Here is a 16,139-nt window from a genome sequence, read left to right on the forward strand (position 1 = left end):
CGTCGAAGCTGGTGTTGAATTTTAGTAATTTTCCCGAGATGGAAGACTCAAAGGCCCTGATTCTCACCCTGGCGGTAATTACCGCCAGGGCGGAGGTCGGCGGTAGCACCGCCAACAGGCTGGCCGTGCTCCGCCGGGCATTCTGACCGCGGCGGTACAGCCGCGGCCAGAAGCGGAAAGCCGGCGGGGTACCGCCGACTTTCCGCTGCCCGTCTGAATCCTCCATGGCGGCAGAGCGCGCTCCGCCGCCATGGGGATTCAGACACCCCCTACCGCCATCCTGTTCATGGCGGCTCTCCCGCCATGAACAGGATGGCGGTAGGGGGTGCCGCGGGGCCCCTGGGCATGGGCACTGCAGGGGCCCCCATAAGAGGGCCCCGCAAAGTATTTCAGTGTCTGCTTTGCAGACACTGAAATACGCGACGGGTGCAACTGCACCCGTCGCACCTTCCCACTCCGCCGGCTCAATTCTGAGCCGGCATCCTAGTGGGAAGGTTGATTTGCCCTGGGCTGGCGGGCGGCCTTTTGGCGGCCGCCCGCCAGCCCAGGGCAAATGTCAGAATCACCGCCGCGGTCTTTCGACCGCGGTGCGGTGTTCTGACGGCGGTACCTTGGCGGACGGCCTCCGCCGTTCGCCAAGGTCAGAATGACCGCCAAAGTGTCAAAGTGGCTGAGACTAAATCTATTACGAAGCTTAGGAAAACAGCTTTTTGGGAAGGAACCAGAAGAGATTTGGATTCGTTTATAACAAAACCTAGGTTTTGTAAGACATCAATGGTGATTTGCAAATCGAGAGCCAACTTCCACTGGGCCAAAAGAAGAATGTTGTCTAAGTAGACGATTAAGCGTATACACTGAGCTCTGAGGTGTTCCACCACTGGTTTGAAAATCTTAGTGAAACACCAAGGAGCTGAGGAAAGACCGAATGGAAGGGTGGTAAATTCGTAAGTCTGTTGATGCCAAACGAATTGGAGAAAACGTCTGTTAGGAGGTAAAATTGGAATGGTCAGCTAAGCATCTTTTAAATCTAAATGTGCTAACCAGTCTAGAGGCCTCAGGACATTGCAAAGGAGGTGAATTCCTTTCCTTTTGAAGTGTTGATACACAAGCCAATCATTGAAGTCGCGAAGGGGTAGGTCCCTCAGGGATGTTTTGCAGAACAGAGGCTGAAGGGAGAGGTGAAGGAGTAGATATCTTGGCACACTCTCGTGAAACTTGTAAGGACAAATGTTCCTCCAAAGGTTAAATGCCCTCAGATACTGCAAGGTAAACAGAGGCATCTACTGCATCAAAAAATCCTCCTCCTCATTTAGTTCCATTATGGAAAATATTCTTCAAATATATAAATATATATAACAGAGAGGAGGCTTTAAGATGGGAAGACTGGGTGTCAATCTGTATTAAAAGCATCAATAGCTAAAAAATATTTAGTTAATGGGACATTGACACCCCTGGTGCAAATAATTTAACTGGGGAAAAATTTCCTGAGAAAAAATGTCCCAATTCCAAAAGGAAATACAGACCCTGTAGAAGGGCGCAAGAGGAATAGAAAATTGGCTTTTGACCCCGAGGTACAGGGAGTCTGAAAATAAGGAAATATCAATACAGACCCCTAAAAAGGGGCGTCACTGCAGGCAATACAGAACTCCGCTATTGCGCGACTGGCTCAGCTGTGAGGAGAGCATTCTATGCTGAGCGCCAGAGCTCGAGCGCGTCAGCCAACAGAACGGCCACTGGAGAGCCGACGTGCAACAGCGAGTGGCACCAAAATAGAAGCAGTCGCGAAGGAGCAGAGAGAAACATTCCCACGACTGCAACGGGGAATTTGATTACCAAGATAGAAACGAGGCAATAAAAGTACAAACAGAAGAAATATATATAGAAAAACAATTGTAAATATAAGCAAATGTAGAACATGACACTTATCTCGGGAGCGAAGAAAGAGGAGTTGCATACACCAACGACGGACTACATTGGGACTAATTTATGCTGATTGGCTCTTACTATTCGGCTCCGTGCTATTGGATTTGCTTGTTTTTACTTCCTGGTCCCTAGTGTTTATGGGATCAGTAGTTTGTTGTTAATCTTTCTTGGCTGCTATTCATTAAAGTGGAGAAAGATAAGCATAATCCTCGCCTCTGGTCCTGACATAAAATTGCCATCTACCATAAAAACAATGCCTATCTACCAATTCATTGTTATTTTTCATGTATTTAGTTCTAATGTTACCATGACTCCAACCTCCTCTAACAAAGGTGTGGCAAGATGTCTGAGATTTTCTCTTCTTCATTGCCATTATGACAATTTGTGTTTACCAATACATCTTCCCCTACAGCTTCAATATATGCTTCAAAGTTTTTCCATATCTGCCACTCTTGTTAAGGCTGACCAGGCACTTGTGAAAATACAGGGGAGAGAGAGACCTACACATTCATAATTATAAATACATTGTAACATATGTTAATGAATAATTGCAGATTTCACAAATTCCAGGAAAGAAAACAATTAGCAGTTGCCAAGTACCTGGTGGGTGTATGTCACCATTAATCTTTGGACAGGCTCGAAATCAATAGAAAATTCCCTTAATTGTTAGTGTGCATGCCACTATCAATTCTTAGACACACTGATGCACCTGCGTTTCTTTTCTCATTTGTTTTCCTTTTTCAGCAGTGCCCCACAGTTACCACTGAGGCATATGTTGGGTGTTGCTTGGGTACAATTCCACATGTGGTGTACACATCATGCAATGTGTTGTGTCGTCACATTGTGCAGTTATTTGTAAGGGCTGCTTTACATTCTCATTAAATGTACGAGGGATCATACTGATGTCAGTCAGGTCTGTTAATACTCACTGATGATGGAAACACAGTATTTTCTCCAAACTTAAAAAAAATACATCATGGCTCACCAGCACAGAAGTTCAGAACGGCACAAACCCACCAGACGGTTTTACTTGGTGCACAATATGCTCGAAGGGTACAAGACTTCCAAGGCACTCAATGCTGAACCTGGTCCTCTGTAATAATCTGAGTTTAGCCACTTGGGCCAGCCTCCACTCTCAGAAAAGACCACAGAATTCAACAAATCCCTGCTCTAGGCATCACAATAACGCCCTTTTCATGAATATTGTGTCTGCGCACCTAACCTGGCTCCACTGAGCACTCAGGAAACTATCCTGTCTGTAAAATGCTCCAAGTTTATAAATAAAGGTAAAAGTTACTGTTCTAATTATGCTGTCATTGGCTAAGAGGATGGAAAGAGACCGTTACATGAACACTGAAGTCCTGTTATGTCAGGGAAACTTTATAGGATTGAGCAATAGCACTTACCCCACAGAACTTGAAGACAGGGAAACAGGTGGGGCACTTGGCATTGATACATTGGCTCAGCATGTCACCGCACTGTTCTGCAGAATTACTATTGGCTGAGCTTGTATTCAGGTTTCAAACAACTCAGTCAGCATGTATTTTCTCAGGATGTCAGGAGTGTCACAAAGGGTGAAAAGTGTATGGATGCAACTTCGTATGCACTTCAATTGGACATATGCCGATAGATTAATAGCTCATTTTTAACACAAAGGACCTTCCATGAGAAGATTTGCCATACTTACCTTTGGTAATAATCTCTGCAGTGGATACTCCACCTACCTGCAGATTACTGACTTGTCGAATGTCCCCAGGCACCTGACTGGCTCTGGAATCATTTCCACAGCTCTTCTGTAATGGTAGGGGGTGCTGGCTCCATCTCGTGGCAGAAGGAGATTTAGGCCCTCATTATGAACATGGCGGTCTGGGCTGCCATGCCGGCGGTGGCGGTAATTACCACCACCGGCATGGTGGTCCAGACCGCCATATAATAAACGTGGCACTTTTGAAACTCCGCCACCACCAGGCTTTCGCCACCAGGCAGCCTGGTGGTAGCGAAGTTTCATATCCGACAGGGCAGCACTGCAACCAGGGCTGCCCGCCAGATAATGAGTCAGGTTCCACAAGCCTTTCCCTGGCAGTTTGCAATGCCAGGGAAAGGCTGGCGGAATGGGTGACTCGGGGCCCACTCGGGGGCCCCTGAATTGCCAATGCACTTGGCATGGGCAGTGCAGGGGCCCCAATGTACAACAGGTGCTGCTGCACCCGCCGCACTGCTTCATTGCCTCCGGCTCCATTTGGAGCTGGCTTCAATGTTCAGGCCCTGCGTTCAGCTGTTCCCGCCTGCCGGGCCAGCTGAATGTTCTTTATGTGGCCGGCGGGGGTTCTGCGCGCTGGCGGTCTTCTGTTGACCATCAGCACCAAACTCCACCGAGTTCATAATGAGTGCCTTAGTTCTGAGGAATAATTTGTCCAGAAAAAAGCATGTGAAGGGTGGCCATATGCTCAGTGCATGTAACTCACTGATGTGCCCTGGGAACATAACCCTCAATGCACAAGCTCCGCACACAACATGACCGTAACAAATCAACCTGCAGGAAACAACAAACAGATTCTAGATCATGGTTATCATCCTTGGTCAGATGATTGCACAAACAGCGCGGCACAAAAAAGAATCCCAGGACACCAGATAATGTAGGACAATACGGCCTCAGAGGAAAATAAATTACTTTTCATTCCTTGCCATAATTCGAAGGGGGCTTTTGACATTCTAAATTGAGGCACCATACTGAAATTAATAAATGCGATTTTGCCCCTGGCTCCCATTTCATCAACAGAATTGATGACTGTGGAGTTCACTCCACATCCAAACAACAAAGATAAAGAGGCAACATTGACATCCTGGGCCACGTCCGCCATTATTGATCAAATTCTAGTACATCAAGATACGTTTAGCGCATGGGGTATCGTCCTGCAAAAACTTGAACCGCCCAGATACCCTAACCTTCTGGTACCACAACAAAAGAAGGGTGGCTCAATCTTAAAAGGGGCCGTGGGAGTAGAAACCTCCCAAAGCAGTTGGGACCACATAGCAATTGTAAAGCACCAAAGCACGCTCCATCCTGGCATGCACCAACAGATCTTCAGTGGTACTCCCTCAACAGTCAAACAGGCTGGAAGGCAAAATTTAAATGACAACAATCGCAAATGGTCCTGACGAAAACCCAGAATATATCCACATTTGCTCCTGGAACACTCACGGTTTAAAAAATCTGGTCATCGACAGGGCGGCTCTGAGTTTCCTTCAGCAGTTTGACATCATCATGTTGCAGGAAACATGGTGCATGGAGCCGATACAAATTTCGGGTTATTCTGGGATAGACGTCTCTGCAAAACAACCTCAAAAACATGGACACCCCAAGGGGGGCCTCACAACGTATTGATCCACAAAAATCAACCGGGTGATCAAACAGATCGACCTAGGAATTGACTGGCTGCTACCAATAAAATTGGAACATCAGGCGCCATCAGGCAACAATAGAACTTTACTATTGATCTACGTATACGTACACCCTAACAAAACCCAAAGCAGTGGAAACATTGAAACATTGACCAGTATTCTTAAAATGCTACAGAAACAAAACAAGGACGCAATCCTCATTTTGTCTGGTGATTTCAACCTCGATTTGAGAAAAGGCAGCACAAAATACCCTAACAGAATATGCATAAAGTTAGAAACCCTGGGTTTGCGCTGCCTGACGCCTCTCCCTGAGGACGCCTCATCCGCCCAAGTAACCTTTTTAAGTGGCACAAAAAATTCCAACATTGACTTTACATTAATAAACGAAACCGCATTGCCACTGGTCTCAGCATATAGGATCCAACAACGCACACAGAGTGATCACTTTCCACAACTTATTAAGATCCGGAATGAATGGAATCGGCTCCCCACCGCCAATATCATAATTTCTGCCCCAGTGACTTAGGATACAAAAAAACTGAAATGGAAGGGGCCGGGCCTCGACAAAGTAATGGAAGAAGTGTACCGTAGTGCAGGCACAACTAAAGAGCTCAAAGAATCACTAAGAGTGCAGGAACTAGAAGACCACCCCCAAGGAGAATGAGTGATCGCTTGGACGTACTTGTGTGATTCTTTAATAAATAAATTTTCCATTAAAAAACGTCACCCAATTTCTATGAAAGAGTAAAAAAAAACAAAGTCAAGAGTCGCAAAGAAGAAAAAACATGCGCTATCAGAAAAATCAAGTCTCTAAAGAATCAAAAAAAAGTCCCAAAGGACGTACGCTGGGGGAGGAAATCTGATGACACAAGGCTTTCCAAATTAAGAGCCAAATATAAGAAAAACTGCTGGATGGCAAAACAGAGTTATCACAAGGATCTGTGGACCAAGCTGCTTATGTCCAACAAACAGAAAAATAACAAAAAGTTCTGGGAACTAATAAACGGACTAACTAAGGGAAAAAATCGACACACGAATGCAGGTATCGATGCAACTACATGGGAAGCTCACGTACAGACAATGTTCTCACTCCTAGAGCACCATGTGAAGGAGGAGGCCTCACAGATAGCCAAAGACTTAAGCAAGATTAATTTTGGCTTCAGAGTGACAACGCAAACAGACTTATCTCTAAACGGAAACTAAGGAAAGCACTCACTAATGACCATTGACATAGAAATGTTGATAAGCCTCATCAAGAAACTAAAAATGGAAGGGGCAGCTGGTCAGAACAGTATTCCGAACGCCTTGTTTAGAGGAGACCCTTCATTCTGGGCGTATTATTTGGCACTGCTTTTTAACGATCTCCAAGGCACTACGGGTCTCCCAGATGCATGGAAAGGCAGCATTATTCACCCTATATACAAAGCAGGTAACCCCGCAAATCCTTCAAACTACAGGATAATAGCACTGATAGATGTGGAAGTAAAACTCTACGCATCCTGCCTACTGTAACAACTAGCAGAATGGATTCATGACAGACTATTAATTCCACAATGCCAGACAGGTTTCAGAGCTGGTATGGGTGCTTCTACCAACCTGGCAACCCAGGCTCTGCTGGGAAACAAAGCCAGGCTTAAGAAAAAAAAGCTACTTGCATGCTTTATTGACCTAAAGGCAGCGTTTGATTGCGTACCAAGAACCCGCCTATGGCAGAAACTGAAAGGGTCGGGTTTACCATGCAGCCTTCTTGGCGCAATGATGGGCTTGTACACAGGTACTTGGGTGCAAGTAAAAATTGGAGAGGGCAGCCACCTCACCAACAGAACATTAACAGCAAAAGGACTTAAACAAGGGTGTGTATTGGCTCCCACGCTGTTCAACTTATATCTTGCAGACCTAGCCAAGGCTCTAGCTCCCGTAAACAGCCACCCACCAGTATTGGCCAAGAAAGGAATTGCATGGCTACAGTACGCAGACGACATAGTTTTACTCAGTCAAACACCTGTTGGGCTACAGCACAGCATTGATGCATTTTATACATACATAACAATTCAAGGCCTAGAATTAAATTTGAGTAAAACTAATGTTGTCCGCCTAGTTGACAGGAAGTTTAAATCTGCTTCATGGTTCATAAACGGATCCCGAGTGGAGGTTGCACCCACATATAAGTACTTGGGATTCACTATGGACCGCCTCCTGACTTTCAAGCCGCAGCTTGCTGTCGCTCAAGCAAAAGCTCTCTCATTGACCTATGGTTTTAAAGTTCTAAAACAAAAACTGAGCTGTCCTTCATACACTCACCTGCTTTCTGTCATGGCAGCGCGGCTAATGCCCACCATCACTTATGGCGCCAAAATCATGCTGGGGAAGGAGGCAGTTTGTTGCAATCAAGTCCAGACAAAGACCTACAAAACTGTTTTTCGGATACCACGACCAGCATCTCCAGCTCAGGTCCGTTTAGAATTGGGTCTGAAAAACAATGAATTTCCGAGTAGATGTGCCTTCATTAAACTATGCTGAAGGATGCGTGCAGCTGAGACTAGTACTCTAAACAACCTATGTTGGATGGAAATTGAGGAGCAACAGCGTCACAATGATAAAAGCACCTGGGGTCATCACTTAAATAACTGCATTAAAGTACTAGGTTTGCTAGAAGCCTGGGACCGGAACCCAGACAAAAAGGAGTTTTTTCGGAATGCAAACGCTGTCACTAAGAAGAAATCTTTAAATTCTGACAAACAAAAACTGGCAAGCAGACAGCACGCCTGGACTATAATAACATCGTACAAAACTTTACAGGCACAGGAATATCTAGCAGCAACCTCCAACCAGTCGCTGAAACATCGGTTCATGCTTTTCCGCTTTGGGTTGATGGAAACAAAGGATATGGGGCCAGATGTAGCAAAATTTTGCGATTCGCAAATGGCCCGAATCGCTACTTGCGACCCCGCAAAATCGGAAATGGGATACAAAAACCCCATTTCCGAATCACAAAAAGCGACGCAAGCCATTACCGACTCGCAAAAATTGCAACACCATTGTGCGACCCGCAAATAGGAAGTCGCAATTTGCGAGTCGCAAACCATATGAAAAAGCCACTCGCAAATTGCGACTAGTTGCAAAAAGCCCATTTTGCACACCCAATTTACCACTAACTCAGAGCAGGTGGTAACCAGAACCAAAGTATAAAAGGAGACCCAGAAGGCATCTGGGTTACTCAAGATGGCGGAGATATATGTGATAGCGAGGAGGAGAGTCCACGCCGCACAGCAGAGGAGTGGGAGGAGCCAGAGACAGGAGAGGATATACAGAACCAGGCAGACAATTTTCCAACAAACAGAGGAGGAGATATATGATAAATACAGACTCAGCTGTGCAGCAATATTAGAATTAATAGATCTACTCAATCTGCAGCTGCAACACCAGACTGCGCGGCAGTGCCATCCCCACACATGTGCAATAGCTATGCTCACTGCACCTCTTGGTCTCGGGTAGCTATCAGGGGGTCATTGCTGTGGCAGGTGGGGTATCCCAAAGTGCACTCTCACGGTTTTTCAGATGTTTCTTAGATGCCATACTCACACACATGTCCAGATACATATACCTACCCAGGAATGAGGCAGAAATCAACAGCACCAAGTTGGAATTCTACAGGATTGCCAAATTCCCTCATGTAATAGGGTGTGTAGACGGGACACATATACAAATATGCCCTCCTGCAAATCTAGAATATCTGTCCGCAACCGGAAGTGTACCCACTCACTGAACATCCAGGTGGTATGTGACCCCCATTATGTCATCACTGACATGGTAGCCAAATTTCCTGGGAGTACACATGACTCTTACATTTTCAGGCATAGTGGGATACACCAACGCCTAGAACGTGGGGAGTTTGGAGACGGATATCTCCTAGGTATAGCTGAATACACCTTGAAGACATACACACAGGTCAATGTGGAAACCATCCAAGCCCTGCTAACATTGTTCATTTTTGCCAAACAGGTGACAGTGCATACGCGCTACGACCATGGATACTTACCCCGTACTTAACACCCAGCAATGAGACTGAGAGGCGATACAACAGTGCACATAGGAGGACCCGAAATGTTATAGAGAGGACCTTTGGACTGTTGAAGGCAAGATTCAGATGCCTCCACAGAAGTGGAGGTGCCCTCCAGTATGCCCCAATAACAGCATTCAAGATCGTTGGCGCATGCGCTATACTGCACAACATTGCCACCAGACGTGGGCTACATCTCACCCCAGAAGACCCAGATTCGGAAGATGACGAGCAAGAGCTTCCACATCGCCATCATGGGGATAGAAGCATTGCAAATCAAGGCAGACAGAGACGGGACCACATTGCAAACCAATACTTTGGAAGGTATGTCCTGCCTGTCACCACACACACGAATGTCACACACAAAGAGCCCAGGTGTGAAGTGGAACAAACAAGAACTTTTATGAAGTGAACCAAATAACTAAAGAACTGAACTGTTGGTCAGGGGCTGTAAATGTCCACCTGCAATGAGGACACATTCACCTCATGTGCCTCAATTGCCCGTAAGTGCGTAGCTTAACTCCTACGCCTGGGACGCCCAGCATGGCTAGTGCCTGGAGTGTCAGCAGATCCCTGACGTGCACTGCCACTCCTCAATACCCTGGTGTCCGTGGCAGATGCACTACTGACAGTGGAGCCCTCCTCGCTATCTTGAGGTGTGTCTGCCATGCCCCTAGCCACCTGTCTTGCCTCCATCATGACGACAGTGTGGCTTATCCGTCCCAGTCCACGAGCCACATCGCCTCCAAAGTGGCACAAGTCTACTTGTAAACTGACTCTGCGGCGTGACAGCCCTGATGTGTTGACAGCCAGGTGGACAATTGAGGCAGCCATGCGGTCCAAACGGTGGATCAGTTGGCGTTCACGGCGCCTTGCACTCTCTCTCTCTCTGAAACAAGTTCAGTCACTAGTTGCCTGATGGAGAGTGCACGGTCACCGACATGACTGTTCAGGCTTTGGAAGTCCGTGTGCACTTGTTCCACCCCTGTTGTGAGATTTCTCTCCATTCGCTGCATGGCCCCTGATATCATTCTCATCTGCCTTGTTTGCAGGCGCTGACCCCTGATGAGAGCTGCCTCGGCGGAGGACATGGAGGAGTCCTCTACATCTCCCTGGGACATTGGAGGGACATGGACACGTCGTCTGCGACGCGGTGGAGCATCAGGGTCCTGTTGGCTGGCACTGTGGCTGGGACCGGGTGCTGGGTCAATCTCCACTATGTCCAAAGGTGCATCTGGAGGGGACTGAGGTTGGGTTGTGCAGGGCCCTGTGGTGGCTGCTCCTGGGTCTTGTGCTGCCTGTTGGCTGACCTCTGCACCCTGGACGGTCTGGCTGGTGGGGATGTCTTGTGGGAGAATTGTGGGACATAAGGAACACACTGTCAGTATCTACCATCTGTTGTATGCTTCCTAATAAACTGTTGCCTATCAGCTGCCTACTGGACTACATTGCCCATAATGCACCATTCTGGTGGTTGCTACTCTGAAATGGGGCTCATTTGGTTGTGCATGCTGCTGTGTACTGGGTGGGTGGGGGTATGGCAGATATGGGTGTACATGCATGTTTCATGGTACTCACTTGTTGATTGTCCTGGCGCTGATGTGTCCAGCTCTCCAATTCCAGCCACTGCCTCTGGCTCCAGGGTCTGTTGCACATGTTCCTCCATGGGTGTGGGTGGTGGGATGGTAGATGGGCCTCCTCCTGTGCCCCTCATCTCCCGGAGTCGCTCTGCCACCCTCTCCTTGGTCCTGGAGCGCAGGTCGTACCATCTCTTTTTCAGCTGTTCAATGCTCCTGTGGCTCACCCCGATTGCATTTACCTTCTCCTGGATGTCAGTCCAGATCCTCCTTTTATCAGACTCTGGCACACTGAGGGCAGCCCTTCCAAATAGCTGATCATGGTGCTGGCAGCATTCATCTGTCAGCACCTCCAGTTCCTTCTCTGAAAATGTGAGTTTCCTCTTCCTGCCAGAGTCCTCCATTCTTGCTGCTGTTCCTCCTGGTGATTGTTCAGCAGTTGGAAATGGGTGTGGTCCTCCCTCCTGCCAGGTGTATTTGTAAACTTCCTAGCTGTGATGTCATCATCAAGAGCCAGGAAGTGTTTTCCAGAGTGTTCTGCTGCACCTGCATGCAATTTGCGGCACAATCGCAATTTGCGACACCCACTAGCAAATTGCGTGTTTGTTTTTAGCGAGGTCGCAAATAGCGACCTCACAAACAGTGGACTCGCAATCTGCGGTGCGACTTCATTTGCGAGTCGCTAAATAAAGTCGCTTCTTTTGTTGGATACCGTTTTGCGAGTCGGAAATTGCGAGTCGCAACGACTCGCAAATTTTTGGCTACCTACATCTGGCCCATGGTCCCTTCATGGAGACAGCAGGATCAGACACATTCCTGTCGACTGTGTGGGTACAGACAAGAGTCATTAGAACATATTTTTTGTGTGTGCCCGGCTTTGCTAGGCCACAGGACATTATATTGTTAAAAAAAATTTAAGACACTGAACATACGTTCATGGAGACCGGCTATTATAAGCTGGCTTAGCGGACTTTCAATCCCGTTTTCTTGTCGAGGGACCAAATTCATGGTACAGGCTCAGAAAGAATTAGTGAATAAAGTTGAAGCCGAGTGTGCAAGGGCCATCATTTTATGATTAGTAAAGCTCCAAAAGTTTAGTTCCAGCCAGGAAACAGCCTTAGGTACTACTTAGGATTCTCATTCAGCTTCACTCATCTACTATTATAGTGTTCGTAAGGGAGCTAGAAGGTCCTAAAGTTAAGTTCAAGACCAAGGTTGGAATTAGTGGAGAACATTTTAGCTATGCAAAACTCTTTACCATGATATGTTTTAGTTTCAAATAAGCTTTTATGTTTTTATTTTGGGTCTCTATTAACATAATGAGTAGGCAAAGTATTTATATTATTATGCATTTTGGAATTGCGATGGTTTTAATTAACCGTGTCAATAAACTTAAACTTGAAACTTGAACTGATGTGCCTCACCAAAGTAATGACAACACGGAAACAGTGTTCAATATCAATAATTGCAACAGTCAATTGTGAAGGGACACAAAATGAGCACCCATCAGAAATGTCAAAGCAAGGTTCAAATCTCTCTCGGGCAAAAGAAAGGAAGTAAGTGGAAATACATGTGCCTGTCCCTTCAAAAATCTGACTTCGATTGGTGTTTTGAAAAAAAAAGATGCCTGATGTGGAAGGAAGAGAAATACCGAAAGGGCAGCAATGCTTCCTTTTATGGTGCTGTAGAGGGAAGTGCGGAAATAAGGCTTTGGTGGCTTGGTTTTTGCAGTTTTCCCAATTTGGTTTTATCCTTTTTACATATATTTAAAAAATGCTATGTTGTCTTTGTATCACACAGAATTTTTTTTTTATTTCCCACATCGTCACTTGTGAGTTGCAGCCCTGTCATAACGCTCTTGCCTTTTCTCCTCTCTAGGATTTTCGTAGTCTTTCCACTGACATCCCTCAAGAAAATGAGAGTTGCCCAGGTGAGTGTAGGTCTAGAACATATATTATCCCATCTGTTCTAAGTTCCATGACTTTTTCTATACTTTTTTCCCAATCTTTTCCTCCTTGTGAGTCAAAACGCTATCTCTCCCAAGAGGACCTCTAAAACTTAGTGGGGAGGAAATCAGTTTGGGAGCGGGGAAAGAAAAACTCAGGGAGATTTAAATGAGTGGGAAGGGATAACTCCTGTGTCTCTAAAGGAATAGAAAAAAAAAAAATCCCCTTTTCCTAAAGTCTGTATATGTGGAGTACTTAAACTGAGCTGAGGCCTTCTCACATAATCTTTCATTTTTATACATGGTAGAATGTATTCCTTTTCCTTTATCCACGGAAAGTTAAAAAGGACAAGCCATTCCTATATTTAAGAGTTAGTGAACCCTTTTCCATCCCATTTGGGAAATAAAGTAAATGAAATAAAACTGTGACTAGGCGTAGTTCCAGGGCCATCAGGCGACATACCGGCCCTCATTACAACTTCGGCAGTCTTTTAAAAAGACCACCGAAGCTGCGGGCGGCACTATACCGCCAGTGCTGGCGGTATATCTGGCTCCCTATTACGACTTTTCTGCTGGGCCAGTGGACGGAAACAGCGTTTCCGTCCGCTGGCCCAGTGGAAAAGTCTCATCAACTTTGCAACCGGCTCATAATAGGGCCGGCGGCAATGTTGATGTGCAGCGAGTGCAGCAGCACCCGTCGCGTATTTCACTGCGCGAAATTCAGGCAGTGCAATGCGCGATGGGGCTGTGTCTGGGGGCCCCTGCACTACCCATGCCAAGTGCATGGGAGGTTCAGGGGCCCCCAGGGGCACCTCGAGTCCCTCTTACTGCCAGCCTTTCCATGGCGGTGTTTACCGCCGTGGACAGGCTGGCGGTTGGGGACTCATAATCCCCATGGCAGCGGTGCTTAGACCACTGCCCTGGGGATTATGACCGCCAGGCAGAAGCCTGGCGGTATGTTGGAGGGGCCGGCAGTATGGCCGTGGCTAATGCGCCGCGGTCATAATATGCTGGCAGTGCACTACCAGCCTGTTGGTGGTGTTACCGCCAGCTTACCACCGGCAGCCAGGGTCGTAATGAGGCCCATAATAACTCACCAGGTTTTGCCACAGCCCTCCTGGGCTGTCAGGATATATGGCCCCCTCTGTGGCATTTATTATTCCTCCGACCAGGTGTCTCTCTCCTTGTCATCCTTGTGTCCAGTGTTTCCTCTACTGCGACAATGCTTCACTTCATGGAGCCAGGATAGTTTCTCCCGCTCCTTTTCTCTGCTTCATATTTCTTACTCTTGCTTCTGCACATTGCTGCTTTCTCATTCTCATTGCTCTTTCTGTCATCCTTCTTCCTCCCTCTTCCTGGTTCCTCCCCATCTTTTCTCTCTGAAGCTCCTGCCAGAATGAGACTTTCTTCAGTTTCCCATCTTCTGTTTTTGTTTCCAGCCCTACCCGACCCGCCTTTCTCTGGCTGCTGATTCACCTGTCTTTTCATTTTCAGGTTGTCTCTTTGCTCGACAAACGATACTGTGGGACCACTGGTGTTTTAACAAGGTATGTTTTGCTTTGCTTTCCCTTGTCGCTCCTCACAGGTGCTCACTGCAGAACTTTGCTGGGCCAGCAGCAGAGCAAAATGGATGACGTCTGACAGGTGTGCTTTCAAAGGGTTTACATTCTCCTCTGCACACAGTACAACAAATTTGTGTCACCTTTCATAGTAGACCAAGTAAATGCTCAGTTGGCAGTTGGAAAGAGCTTCAATGCCCCTCTCAATCTCCAGACATGAAGGTGGAGGCTCTAAAGGTTGAGTTGCTGGTCCTGCCCCTCCCAATGGGAAAGAGGACACATCCTATGCAAGTGTAAATGGGGCTGTGCCCAGCTCCTGTCTCCCATCCTCCCAGTGATGGCCAATCAAGGCACACCTAAGCTTTCTATTGTGTGTGGCTTTCTAGGAGAAATACACAAAACTAACCTGTCAACTACCCCCAGCCATGTGACCCAGTTACAGACTACAAACATTAAATGGTTTAGGCAGGAAAATGCCAACTTTTTAAATGTGTCATTTTCAGAATTTCAATTTAAAATCTGACTTCACCATAAGTTAGGATTATTCATAACAATTCGAAAGATTCTCAACATGAGCCGGTCACCTGCTCATATTTGGAAATTACAGCTTATTAAATGCAATAAGGTAACTCCAGTGTTAGTCTATGGGAGAGCCTGGCCTTGTGGTAGTGAAAAACGAATTTAAGAGTTTTTTTACCACCAGTACATATAAAACCTAAAAGTACATGTCCTACCTTTTAAATACATTGCACCCTGCCCTCTGGGCTGTTCAGGGCCTACCCTATGGGTGACATATGTATAAAAAGGCAATGGCGTAAAGAAAGTTAAGGGACCCCTGAACAGTACATGTAGGGTCCCCCTCTCCTGATTTGCTGTGGGGGCCTTTGTTACGCCACTGTGAAAAGGGAATGCTTGGACCTGGGAGAAGGTTTATTTTGCCTGGTCAACAGGGCAGGTCAAACTCAAATCAAACTTTATTTCAGTCATAGGCCATAATCGTTTACTCATAAAAACATAGGTTAAAAAAGTACACATTCATTATCTTCGTATTGTACAAGACACCGTTATTGCTTACAGCACAATTACTAAAAGTGACTCTTTACTGCCAAATCTGTTCAACATTTAAGCACAAAAGACCATTATCATAGACAAAAACCTAAAATGATCTGCCATCTCTACCACTAGTCACACATAAAAATAATGGTAAGATGATAAAACTCATTACTTGAGGTCAGCACTGAACATGTTAACAATACACAAAAGAGTACTTCAGAATTTCCTAAGTAATACAGTCGATAAGATTGAAACAAACCTACATTTTTACAGTATGTAAATATAGTTACAGGACATTTTAGATACCTTCTTCCAGCACTTCCTCACATTTACAGATGCATTCATTAAACATCCACACCGAAGAACATTGCAGAGAATGAACTACTAAGACTATAAAGTGAATAAGTGCAATTGAACTGCAACTTGGACCATCCTACATCCACTAGACCTTTGTGGCTGTCCATACATGTAAACATCCACCTGCCCCAATAGGCAATTACTATTAGATCCTGATCTATTCCCATAGCTACATAACTGCAAGACAATCCTACTCGTTCATAATTTTACGTTTGGATGCATCGTAGGTCTCATAAATGTCATTCCACAAGATCAGTGCTGAA

General features: G+C 46.1%; 1 protein-coding gene across 1 annotated transcript in view; it reads left to right on the forward strand.

Annotated features, from left to right (window-relative positions):
- The window catches only part of LOC138299228 (zinc finger protein 84-like), a 132,527-nt gene that overhangs the window by 32,552 nt on the left and 83,836 nt on the right, over window positions 1–16,139 (forward strand). Inside the window, exons 3-4 of the mRNA XM_069237359.1 lie at window positions 12,841–12,892; window positions 14,402–14,454. The gene's annotated coding sequence lies outside the window, so the exon portion shown is untranslated. The remainder of the gene's footprint in view (window positions 1–12,840; window positions 12,893–14,401; window positions 14,455–16,139) is intronic.

The sequence above is a fragment of the Pleurodeles waltl genome, chromosome 6, assembly GCF_031143425.1.
Source record: "Pleurodeles waltl isolate 20211129_DDA chromosome 6, aPleWal1.hap1.20221129, whole genome shotgun sequence".
In the NCBI taxonomy this organism is placed as follows: Eukaryota; Metazoa; Chordata; class Amphibia; order Caudata; family Salamandridae; genus Pleurodeles; species Pleurodeles waltl.